Source organism: Erpetoichthys calabaricus, chromosome 11, assembly GCF_900747795.2.
Source record: "Erpetoichthys calabaricus chromosome 11, fErpCal1.3, whole genome shotgun sequence".
Lineage (NCBI taxonomy): Eukaryota > Metazoa > Chordata > Cladistia > Polypteriformes > Polypteridae > Erpetoichthys > Erpetoichthys calabaricus.
The window spans coordinates 165,535,908-165,548,465 of NC_041404.2; the positions used below are offsets into that span (position 1 = coordinate 165,535,908).

At 42.4% G+C, this 12,558-nt stretch overlaps 1 protein-coding gene across 1 annotated transcript in view; it reads right to left on the bottom strand.

Annotated features, from left to right (window-relative positions):
* sdk1a (sidekick cell adhesion molecule 1a) overlaps positions 1-12,558 on the bottom strand; it is a 1,749,737-nt gene that overhangs the window by 1,631,739 nt on the left and 105,440 nt on the right. The gene's annotated exons all lie outside the window — the stretch shown is intronic.

A 12,558-nucleotide genomic window follows, 5' to 3' on the forward strand; every position in this document is an offset into this window, starting at 1 on the left:
GTTTTCAGAACTTCAAAATGGGGTCTGTCTTGTACTTTTACAGCCTGCTATTACTGTCATGTTTGCCAGGCCATGAAAAAATGTAGATTTCATATAGAAGCCTTACAAAAATGAGGAATTCCTAGGACTGGAAGTCCGAATGCTTAGAACTGACTGAAACATACAGCAGAATAAGGAGGGGATGTCTGATTTGAATAGAATGTAGCATCCATCCATCCATCCATCCATTATCCAACCCGCTATATCCTAACACAGGGTCACGGGGGGTCTGCTGGAGCCAATCCCAGCCAACACAGGGCGCAAGGCAGGAAACAAATCCCGAGCAGGGCGCCAGCCCACCACAGAGGATGTAGCATTTTCTGTCTTATTGCTTTGTTGTAATTATTTTTTTGTAATGCAATTTCTAAAATCAATTAAGCTGATATATTTAGTAAAAAAAAAAAAAAACATTCAGTGCAGAGCTGTTCGCTTTTTGATTCCACGAGTTCCTCTGCTTTTTTTCTCTCTCTCTACATTTGCTAAACCCCTATTGGGACAGGTTAAGAAGAATAGCAGAACCTGACATTTACACACAAAAAAAGGATAAAAAGAAATTGTCAAGTCGTGAGGAGAAATTCAAACAGGCTTTTTTGAGGCTGTAATTAAATGCATTGGATCTGTGAAATCACGCTGTACAAAAACACGGGTAAGGTGTGAAAGAGAAGGCTTTGCTGCTTTACCTCGGATTGCTTGCACTCTTGCAAGGCTTTTATAAGGCGAGACTTTTAAAGGCACTGCAAAGTGGCCAGCGCCATGAAGATCAAGTCAGCACACCCCAAGTCAGAAACAGGAGAATTCAACCCTGGCCGGCACTTCATGGAGCCCCGTTTATTAACTGCATACAGTGCATGGCTGTGGAGGAGTTTTTGATAAGATAGCCCACCATTGTATTTACAGAATATATTAAAATGAAGTCCTAACTGCTTGCTAGTGGGTTTTTGCTGTTGCACTCACCCTTTTACCTAACAGCTACTATACAATATAATGGTACTGTCTGTGTGTGTGTCCAGTACCTTCGAGCAATCTGATTGGTCAGTTTAGCTTTCGTCTTGGTCAGTTTGACAAAGGAAGTGAAATGGAGCATTTCAATGACAACAAAGTGAATACAGTAATGTACTGGGTGACGTTGGGTCACGAAATAATAATGAGATACAACCCAAGTCACCTTCAAAAAATAAAAGTATTTGCAAGAATATGAGTGGTGTTTTCACAGTGGTTAATGACAGCTCATCTGCCATTTGGTGGTAGTCAAAAAGCAGACAGGAGGTGAGCAAGGAGCTTTGAGAAGAAGCAGGTTTTCAGGGAACACCACTGAGAAAGAAAGTGGCCAGTAACAGAGGTTGAGACAAATGAAGATTCCCAGGAGACGCATGGGAGGAATGCTGCAAGTTGCCTTCCTGGACGGGAAACTATTCACAAGAATGCAAATGATGGTTTGACAGCGGGGACCCCCTTCAGGAGAGAGGAGGTGAGCAAGGCAAGGTGCCTCGAAAATGACATCATCTGAGAAGCAGGCTTGAGGATGGAACAATTAGACAGAACAGGCTGGCATAAACAAGGATACCAAGGAAAGGCGTAGGAGTATCACTGGGTATATGGAAGGCAAGAGATATCAGGTATTAAATATTTTTACATTTGTCCTATTACTTTTATTCGACAAGTAATGTAACTAGAGACTTATTTATCAGTAACCCATACTAGTCTTGAATCTGTTAACCAACTGGAGTGTTTTTTTATTTCAAGTGACGTCCTCAGGGATACACAATGTGGCCGACCTAACAACTGTGTCTTTTTCAGGCCATTTCCACATTGAGGTGGCAGGCTATTTTGTAACCCCATTGTTAATTCATTTCTGGGCCCCACAATTAAGTTTACAGTTCCTCAGGTGCCTCTCACAAATTGGTGGGTACTCTGACCCCTTCAGAGTTCTCTGGTGGCTGGACCATTCCCACATGTATGTCACATGTTTGATAGTTTTATTGGGATAAAGCGTTTAATTAACAATAGAATGTTAAAAATGAAGCTTCATTGATAAAAATTAAGGTAGCACGTTGGTGTTGTGGTTACTACTGCTGCTGCCTCATGGATTCACACCCAGTAGAATTTGTGTGTTCTTCCCCATACAACAGACCCAAGTTGAAATGACAGCATTGGCACACTACATAATGACTTCTCTGTCTAGCAGAGAGAGGGCATCTTGACCATCTATCCTTCACTCACAATGGGCTGTTATGGACTATTAGTCAGCATGACTACAATTGTTTAGTCTGCATCCAGATTTGGAGAGCTGCTGCACACAAAGAATCTCATTCAGGAACCAAAATGTCACAAAGGGCTATGAACTTCAGGAACACAAATTTTCCACTCTGTTAACAGCATTTTGTATAATTGTAAGTTGATAGATCTGCATTGTTAAAACTGGGAAGAAGTCACATTAGCAACCTAAGGCATCCGGTGGGCTGGTGACAACAGCACAAGACTTGCAGCTTCAAGATGTTGTATGCAGAAAGCTGAAATTCCCAAATGCCATCCTGGCCACCACACTTTGGCCAGATTGAGCCCTTCCATCTCAATCAACTAAGCAGGTGGTTTTTTTAGAGCTCATAGTCCCTTCCCTAGGAAGATCAGATTGAAGAAGCACACAGAAGAAAGTGGGACAAATATGAAGTGCTTGGTGGCAGAGTGTCAGAGCAAGGAATGGAAGGCCAGGTATCAAACTATGGAAGTAAGCACAGCATCAATTCTTTGAACCCTGAAACTCCTTGGCACATCTGAATTGCATGACGGAAGAGCCATCAATAACATTCTTGAAGTTGGGAAAAAGGCTTCTAAAGGTGGCTTTGGATTAGGACCTTGGCGTAGCATGCCACTTGGACACAAGCAGGCGCTTGATCATTCTCTGCTGGGTCACTCTGGTGAGGGTGTCTGATGATGAAAGACCCAGAAGACCTTGAGATTCCAGGTTCATCACCGACGATGTGCCCAAGTTGCATCACAAGGTGTATTACAAGATACCCAGAGCACACTCGAGGTGCTCAGGTTTTTCCGTCCCATATTTTCACAGATGTGCACATCAGGCAATTCGGAATTCTCCCAGGATGACTGCGAGCATGACAGGGCCCCACAAAGGACTGAAGTCCCATCTAAGATTTGTGGTGCTGCTGGGTATGGCTCTGAACCCTCCCACAACCCTGAAGTGTGTTTAAGAATTGTTTTCATAATCCCGCTCCCCTAATTCAGTCTGCTAGAAAGCAGATCAATGGATGGATGGATGATAATATGCGTATAATAGCCTGTCAGTCAGTGTTTTCACCTTCTCAAGTTGATTTTCCACCCAGTCTCTGAGTGCTGTCAGGATGTGCTGAAAGATGTGCCGCCATCAGGTGCCACAATGGGTGCTTATTGCGTTGTCACCCAAATGTCAGCAATGTCTAGCGGACCATCAGAAGATCAGCCGTAATGACATCACTGGAGACACAGAAATAGTAAAAAGGAGCTTCTGAGCCACAGAGGTGCTCTTCACTTTGACGTTTGCCCACCTTGCAGACAATAAATCCTCACGCTTTAACAACATGGCCACTCCCATTTAAGTGAAAAAAAATAACTGAATGCCCGGCAAATGATGGATGGATAAAATACAGAAATAAATTAAGCTTTCCTAATTGTTTGCATGTGGTATAATGAAAAACATGTCTCTTTGGAAACTATCATTAGGGAGATGGCCTGCTATATCCATTGGTTAAAGTGATGTTTGTGACAATCTATATATAAAACAAAAAAAAATAAATAGAGATTTCAGATGTATTTGTTTTAAGCTCCTGGACACCTGGGGGAGTGACATGAAAACAAATGAAAGGCTGAAATTCTCTTCCCTGTGGGTAGCATTCTGAGAGAATAAATACCTTCCTCTGTGGCCTTGGCCTGCCTTTATTTAGTTTCCTCTTTGGCACTGGGACTCTCTGCCTTAACAAGTGCCACCCCCCCAGCCCCCCACCTTTAGCTCTCACACCCTGCCACGTTGTTATCTGAGCCCATTCCTGACTTGAGGGTGGAGTGATAAAGGGGACTTTCAGCAGCAGAGCTGGGCAAAAGTGGCAGAATGAGTCACAGCTTGTTGTCATGGCAGTTTGGGGATTTGAAGTGTTTGGCACAGGCCAGGGCTTGATAAGAGCTTCCAAAGGGCATTCAGAGAACTGCCAGACCAGCTTGTCACATAGCCGCTAATTGCTGGTACAAGAAGCAAACCGTACCGGCAGAGAATGTGGGAAATTAGAGCCTGAGCATGATGTGTCACGCCATCGCTTCGCAGCTCATGATGCCATCGCCGCAGATCTCAGAAAGATTTGCAGTCAAAATGGTGAACTTCAGCAGCACATGGTCTTAGGAGATGTCCAAGTGGATGTACAGAGCAGAAAAAATGGAAGGCCAGCACATTGGGAATGACCTTGGCAGCAGAGAGGTGAAGGAAAACGTCAAGAGCTGAGGGGACAAAATTTAGCCAAGGCAGATGACTTGTCCAGGGTTGGTTCAACATGGACAGGCTCCTGCTGCAGTGAGCCTATCCTGGATTAACCAAGTTAGAAAAAAGTAGATGGATGCATTAAAAGCATCCCAATGTTTATTTCATATATCACCTTTTATAACAAACACTCACACTAAAACACAAGTCCATAATGTTCTCAAATCCACTTAAGTCCAATTCAGAATCATGAGGAGCTGAGCCTAATCTGCAAGAATTTAGCAAGGAGCCCTGAAGAGGTTGCCAGTCTATTGCAGGGGCCACTTGTGCACCACTCAGAGTGGTCAGTTACCTCAACTTTCTCATCACGGGATACAAGGAAGAATCCCACATTGCATTATGGGAGCTAGAAATTCAGAGACAGGATATTTACATTATATACACTATATTGTCAAAAGTATTGGGACACCCCTCCAAATCATTGAATTCATGTGTTCCAATCACTTCCATGGCCACAGGTGTATACACTCAAGCACCTAGGCATGCAGACGGCTTCTACAAACATTTTTGAAAGAATGGGTCGCTCTCAGGAGCTCAGTGAATTCAAGCGTGGTACCGTGATAGGATGCCACCTGTGCAATAAGTCCATTCATGAAATTTCCTCTCTACTAAATATTTCTCGGTCAACTGTTAGTGGTATTATAACAAAGTGGAAGCGAATGGGAACAACAGTAATTCAGCCAAGAAGTGATAAGCCACGTAAAACCACAGAGCAGGGACAGCACATGCCGAGGTACAGAGTGTGCAGAAGTCACCAACTTTCTGCTGAGTCAACAGCTACAGACCTCCAAAAGCTCAAGAATAGTACAGAGAGCTTCTTGGAATGGGTTTCCATAGCCGAGCAGCTGCAACCAAGCCTTACATCACCAAGTGCAATGCAAAGGGTCAGATGTAGTGGTGTAAAACACACCGCCACGTGGAGAGGTGTCCTCTGGAGTGACAAATCACACAATCCAATGCACAAGTCTGGGTTTGGCGGATGCCAGGAGAGTGGTACTTGCCTGACTGCATTGTGCCAAGTGTAAAGTTTAGTGGAGGGGGGATTATGGTGTGGGGTTGTTTATCAGGGGTTGAGCTTGGCTCCTTAGTTCCAGTGAAAGGAACTCTTAATGCTTCATCATACAAAGCCATTTTGGACAATTTCATCCTCCCAACTTTGTGGGAACAGTTTGGGGATGACCCCTTCCAGTTCCTACATGACGGCATACCGGTGCAGAAAGCAAGGTCTATAAATAAATGGATGAGCGAATTTAGTGAAGAGGAACTTGACTGGCCTGCAAAGAACCCTGACCTCAACCTGAGAGATCACCTTTGGGATGAATTAGAGCGGAGACTGCGAGTGAGCCAGGCCTTCTCATCCAAAATCAGTGCCTGAACTCATAAATGCTCTCCTGGAAGAATGGTCAAAAATTCCCATAAACACACTCCTAAACCTTGTGGAAAGCCTTCCCAGAAGAGCTGAAGGTGTTATAGCTACAAAGGGTGGGCTAACTCCATATTAAAGCCGATGTATTAAGAATGGGATGTCATTAAAGTTCATGGGTGTGTAAAGGCAGGCGTTCCAATACTTTTGGCAATATAGGGTATGATCTTTCTGTATTGGATACCACTCATCCATTTTCTAACTTACTTATCCAGTAAGGTCACAGGAATTTGCCACCTATCCTACTCACTGGGTGCAAAATGTGAACCGCTTGCATACTGGGTCTCATTGCACATACACACACACACACACACACACACACACACACACACACACACACACATAAAGTACTACAGTGCTAAACACTGCACTGCCCTCCCAATGTGACTTTATCCAAGTATGTTAAAATTGTAACCTGGTTATTATGAGAGTCACTCAGGGTCACATATTCAGTCAAGGAAGGGAATTGAACTGGTAACCTGACAATTCCATTGCAGCAAGCACTTTGACCACTAGTGGGCAACACTGAGATTAAATGTCTCAATGAGTTATGGATGAAGTTGGCAATGATGAGAACACTTGTAGTTTTAGGAGACTCTTGCCTATTGCTTGGTAGACTGGCACAGAGTTTAATGAGGCCCTGGCTTGCCTGTTTACTACTTAAAATAATGCCATGTACTCCCTGTTTATAGTAATGTTTTCATGGATAATTCTCATACCCTGGTAATTGAATTCAGGGTTGTGAGGAGCTGGAGCCTATCCTGGCATCACTGGGCCCACTTATGCATACACTCACATTCACACAGGGGCCAATTTAAATTCTCCAGAACCTGCATAAGTTTAGGGATGTGAGAGGAAATTCCAGAGTGCCATTGGGGAAAAGCCCATACAGACTTGGGGAGAAGTGGAAACTTCACACAGACAATGCCCAGCTATAGAATTCAACCCTAGGATGCTGGATCTGAGGGGTCACAGTGCTAGACACCACCACGCTCAGAGGCCAAACTCCTCTGGCTGGCATTCCAATGAGATATTTTATTCAGAAGAAAGTGGCACCAGATGTAACCGTTTATGCCATTTTCCTCGCCTAAAAATATGCAGCAGGGTACATCTGGTCTGCCAGGCAAAAAGACTGATTGGAAAAATCTGCCGTTTTGTTTTCTTACCACCAGGTGGAAATGTGTGAACAGACGCCTAACCAAATGTTTTGATAAGAACAGACTTCTGCCCAACCTATACACTTCATCCATTTCTGTTCAGCTTTCAAAAGCACTCAACTGGTTCTGCAGATTTACAATCCACTGTGTGAAGAAATGCTCTGTGACAAGCTTCCAGTCGTGCCCGCTTGGCCTTCACTCTGCTCGACTATAAGGGGCATTCAGTGCATTCCTGTCGGTGCTCTTCTATTATGTCTACTTTGCACAATGTGGGACCTTTCCATATCGTACCAGTCTGCTGCCACTGATCTCAGACATAAGGACAGAGGTGAAATGAGGGGTGGAATAGGTCTGAGTATAATGCTGATTTAAATTGCACCTTTCCAAGAGTGTATCGTCACAAGACATGTGGGAATCCAAAACAAGTGGGTGAAGGACTCCATACGGATGGAGAGATCAGGCTTGTATGGAGCGGCCTGGTGTGCCACACCCTACTGTTCTCATAAAACAAGCGCTGGCCTGACGAAAAGAATGTGCTTCTTTGTGAAGTGGAATTAAGCATGCCCAAACAGAAGACGACACAGGCAGCTTTGTGCCAGTTTACTGAGCTCCATTCTGCCCACATGCCCGTGGAAATGAGCACACTGCAATCTGCTGCCCACATGCAGAATTCTGAAAAAAATATATAAAAAATAAGAAATAATATAAACTTTCCAGAGGCAGCATGGCGGCGCAATGGTAGGTGCAGCTGCCTCCCAGACGGAGCTCTAATTCTGGCCTGGCTATTACTCCTCATGTCTTTGTAGCTTTATAGCTTTGGCTAATTGGCAAATCTAACTTGATGCAATACGCGTGGGCCTTGTGATGGATTTGCACCCCATCAAGGACCAATTCCTGACTTGTGCTTAGTTCTGCTGGGATCGGATTGAGCACCCTGCAACCCTGAACTAAACAAAGTGCGTCAAACCCTCTTGTAGCAGTTCAGAAGTGCAGTAATATGGCACTTGGTTAATAGATTTTAATTTTGAGGAATTATTTTTTTAATGTGATTTAACTTACAATTTGTGATACTGTTTTGTACTTTGGCAGGCACCACCACCTCATGCATTTTCTGATGCCAGCAGCCATATTCTTATTAGCAGTGGTGCCATGTGTGACATCATTGGGTTGCCACTATTTAAGATGGTGGCACACTATTTGCAGTGTCTAAGTTTCTGGATTGTGTTAGTGTGCCAAACTCTTTTTTAGGGAGTTACGACTCTGCATGTTCCATAACTTTGAGCTATCATTTTCAAATTAATGCTTTGGCTTTAACATATTTTCTGGTTTTGACCCTTGCATTTTTTTATTTCAAATATTCTCTCATGTCTTTGTCCTTGTACCACTACGTTTGACTCTGTTCTTATTTGTATTTGTGGTAGAACAGTGGAGAGATGAAAACCAAGCCAGAAGCATCAGATACAATGTAAGAATCAGCCATGGATGGAGTGCCAGTTCAATGAAGAAAGTAATTAATTAATCAATTAATAATTTTAGGTTAGGTTTAGTGGAGCATTTCACTTTAACACTCTTAACTCTTTGAGGGCTGAATAATTTGTTTAGAAAAACACAGTTTTCTGAAAAGCACACAAAGCCATGATTTCACCCAATAATCAACATAAAATGTCTATTGCGCGGTTGGCTGGCTGCCAGGCTGTCTTCACATGGCGGGGGGCAGTCGCAGTGCATCACAATCCACTGTGTACCACTTGTCAATGTTACTGTAGGTACGTCGGTTACATGAACCTGTTCCGCAACACAATCAGCTGGGGACCAATCAGCTAATGCTGATATCTCACATTTGTTTTTGATCACAAAATTGGAGTCCGACAATTCAGAGTCTAATTCAGAAATAATATGCAAAACATCGTCCACAGAGTATTTCGCTTTACGTTTTCACTTCAATCTCTCGCCAGATGTCGATGCCATTTTCGCTGGTGTTTGATCCTCATAGGGAATCTCGGTCAAAACCAATGAAGCTAACTTTCCTTCTAGCAAAGAGTGTCCAACTAAAACATAACGGTCACCATTTACAGTTGATTACCACCGTCAACCCCTTCTTTCAACAAAAGTCGACATCTGCCCTGAAAGAGTTAAGCTACATGTTAATCACCCCTCCGAGGGCCTGCACTGCAGCACTAAATGAACTCTGCTGCTCTCTTAATGACTGGGCAGGGCTTCAAAGCATGGCAGGCATGGCGCCCTCTAGTTGTTAAATCAGGGTTAATGATAAATGAAAGTATCCACTAAACACAATAAGCGTAATGTATAGATTGCAGTGACATGACACCAGCAGCTTTCAATTTACCAAGTAAACTGAAGAAAGTGATCTGGCTAGTCCTTTCCTTTGGACCCCTGTTGACTTGTAGGCTACTGTTGCATCACTCTGTTAGGAACCTGACTACATAAATTTATCAGTTTTAAAGTGTATCTGACATTTGCTCTTCTGATCCCCACATCTTTTTAAAGAACATATTCTTAAAGTAGTGACAAATGTAACCTGCTCTTATTTTGTACACATTTAATCTGTTGCTCAACTAATGTGTAGTACATATAGCACCTGCCTCAGAAAGAATCATCACAAGGAAATCCTAAGATTAACCAATCATTTTCCTCAATTTTCCACCTTTTGTTTGGCACGTTTACCTCAGATCACAAACAAACCTTCTTGTTCTCATAAAGACCAATCCTGCACACATTGTCCTCGATGTGGCCTCATAAGTACACTTTAGCAATGAAATATAACCTCTCTTGGCATTATAAACTGTATCCTGTGTAACCTAACCACTTAATTTGTCTTTTAATTGCTTCTGTACAATATCTGTGCACAATGAAGAGGCCATAAGGACTAGCCAGTCTTTGCATGTAACAATCTGCTTTCTCCCTGTCATCATGTGAAACATTTTCCTGACATTTTTCATGCATTTTCCAATAAGTTGCAGTTACTTCCTCTTCAATTCAGAATCCAGTACAATAACTAAATAAATAAATACTAAAATAAATTATTAATAATAATAAATACTAATACATAAATACAAAGTAAAAACAATAGCTAAATGATAACTCAGTGGAATAAATAAAGCACTATCTACCTATCTATCATTTATATAGCACCTTTCACATTTATCTACTTATCTATCTATCTTTTATATAGCACCTTTCACATTTATCTACTTATTTATCTATCTTGGGTGGCATGGTGGCGCAGTGTTAGCACTGCTGCCTCGCAGTTAAGAGACCTGGGTTCGCTTCCCAGGTCCTCCCTGCGTGGAGTTTGCATGTTCTCCCCGTGTCTGCGTGGGTTTCCTCCGGGCGCTCCGGTTTCCTCCCACAGTCCAAAGACATGCAGGTTAGGTGGATTGGCGATTCTAAATTGGCCCTAGTGTGTGCTTGGTGTGTGGGTGTGTTTGTGTGTGTCCTGCGGTGGGTTGGCACCCTGCCCGGGATTGGTTCCTGCCTTGTGCCCTGTGTTGGCTGGGATTGGCTCCAGCAGACCCCTGTGACCCTGTGTTCGGATTCAGCGGGTTGGAAAATAGATGGATGGATGGATTTATCTATCTTTTATATAGCACCTTTTACATTTATCTACTTATTTATCTATCTTTTATATAGCCTTTCACATTTATCTACTTATTTATCTATCTTTTATACAGCACTTTTCACATTATCTACTTATCTATATATCTCTCTTTTATATAGCACCTTTCACATCTATTTTTTAGGGACGAAGGTCTATTTTCATGTATTCAGCTTTGCATTTGATTATATGTAGGTTTGGTAAGAGATGTGATAGAGTGGTTTTTATTGGAAGAAAAATACACTTTCTTCAAAAATTCCTATTATTTGATTAAGTAAAGATTTTCATAAACACAGTAAATCCATCTCTCTGTGTAATATATTGCCTTTCACATTTATCTAATGTAATACACACATGAGTACAAGGAGGCATTCCCTGGGCTTGTGTACCAACTGTAATTCCACTCCAAGTCGAGAAATGACGCTGTCATTCACATCATCGCCTCTTTTCATTTGCAGACCAGAGGATCTGAGACTGACCCGTGAAGTAACGCCTACTTCCAAAAGAAGCCCCACCCCTTCAGGAGAGGTACCATTGTAATGACCATGTCTGCCACAGAGCAGCAGCCTTGTTAATGGACTTGTGTCTGGAAAGATATTCCTACTTTTTGTCAGTTTTCTTGCTAATGTATGGGTGATCACCAGCAGGTGCTCCAGATCTTTATCTGTGTTGTGCTTTCTCTTTTACACTATCTATAGCAGGGGTGTCAAACTCCAGTCCTGGAGGGCCGCAATGACTGCAGGTTTTCATTCTAACCACCTTCTTAATTAGTGACCTGTTTTTCCTGCTAATTAACTTCTTTTGCCTTAGATTTAATTAACTCGACTCAGACCCCTTAGTTCTTTCTATTTCCTTAATTAGCAGCCAAACAATAATGAGACACAAAATGAGAAAACAGGTGACCAGCTAACCACATTATCCGAACATAAAGAAAGTTGAGGGTCTCGGTAAGGTTGATTTCTCAGGTCAATAATAAGAAACAGAAACTCAACACTTTGGGAAATGTCTGCTGTAGCAGAATGAGAGCAGCAGCAAGCTATGGAATTAAGTAATGGGTTTAATTAACAGCAAGAATTGGCTTCTCATTAAGAAACTGGTTGGAGTTTGATGTTCCAGTTTAGCTGGTCATCTGTTGGCTCGTTTCACGTCTCATTTCTGTTTGGCTGCCATTTATTGAAAAACAAATCCATTCAGAGGAAGGAATTCTTAAAAACAGGGCTATTAAAAGGAAGGGAAAAGGAGTTAATTAGCAGTGAAAACTGGTCACTGATTAGGAAAAGGGTTAGAATGAAAACCTGCAGCCACTGTGGCCCTCCAGGCCTGGAGTTCGACACCTATGATCTATAGTATGGATGTATGTATGTTGTGGCCTACACACTTAAAGGTGACTGACCCTGACTGACTCATGGTAACACAAGTAGTCAAAATTTGGATTTCCATTGCTGGCTGAAGACTTTTTTTTTATCTCACTGAGTGGTTATGGTGCCATATAAAAAAGAGATGGACTGTCCTGTTAATCTTCCCATGTCTGTATTTTCTGAAGGCTTCTCCACTTTTCCAGTAAAGGTGGAAGAAGAAGATAGTCAGGCTTAATCTAGATCTTTAAATCAAAGTCAAGGGACCCACAGTCTATCCCATCAGCATCAACACCAGGACAGAGCACCAGTCCATCACAGGGCCCGCTCACATACTCATCTGCATTCACACTCACACAGAGACAAATTTACAGTCACTATTTAAGCTAAGCAATATGGGATTAATAAAGTATCTATCTATCTATCTATCTATCTATCTATCTATCTAT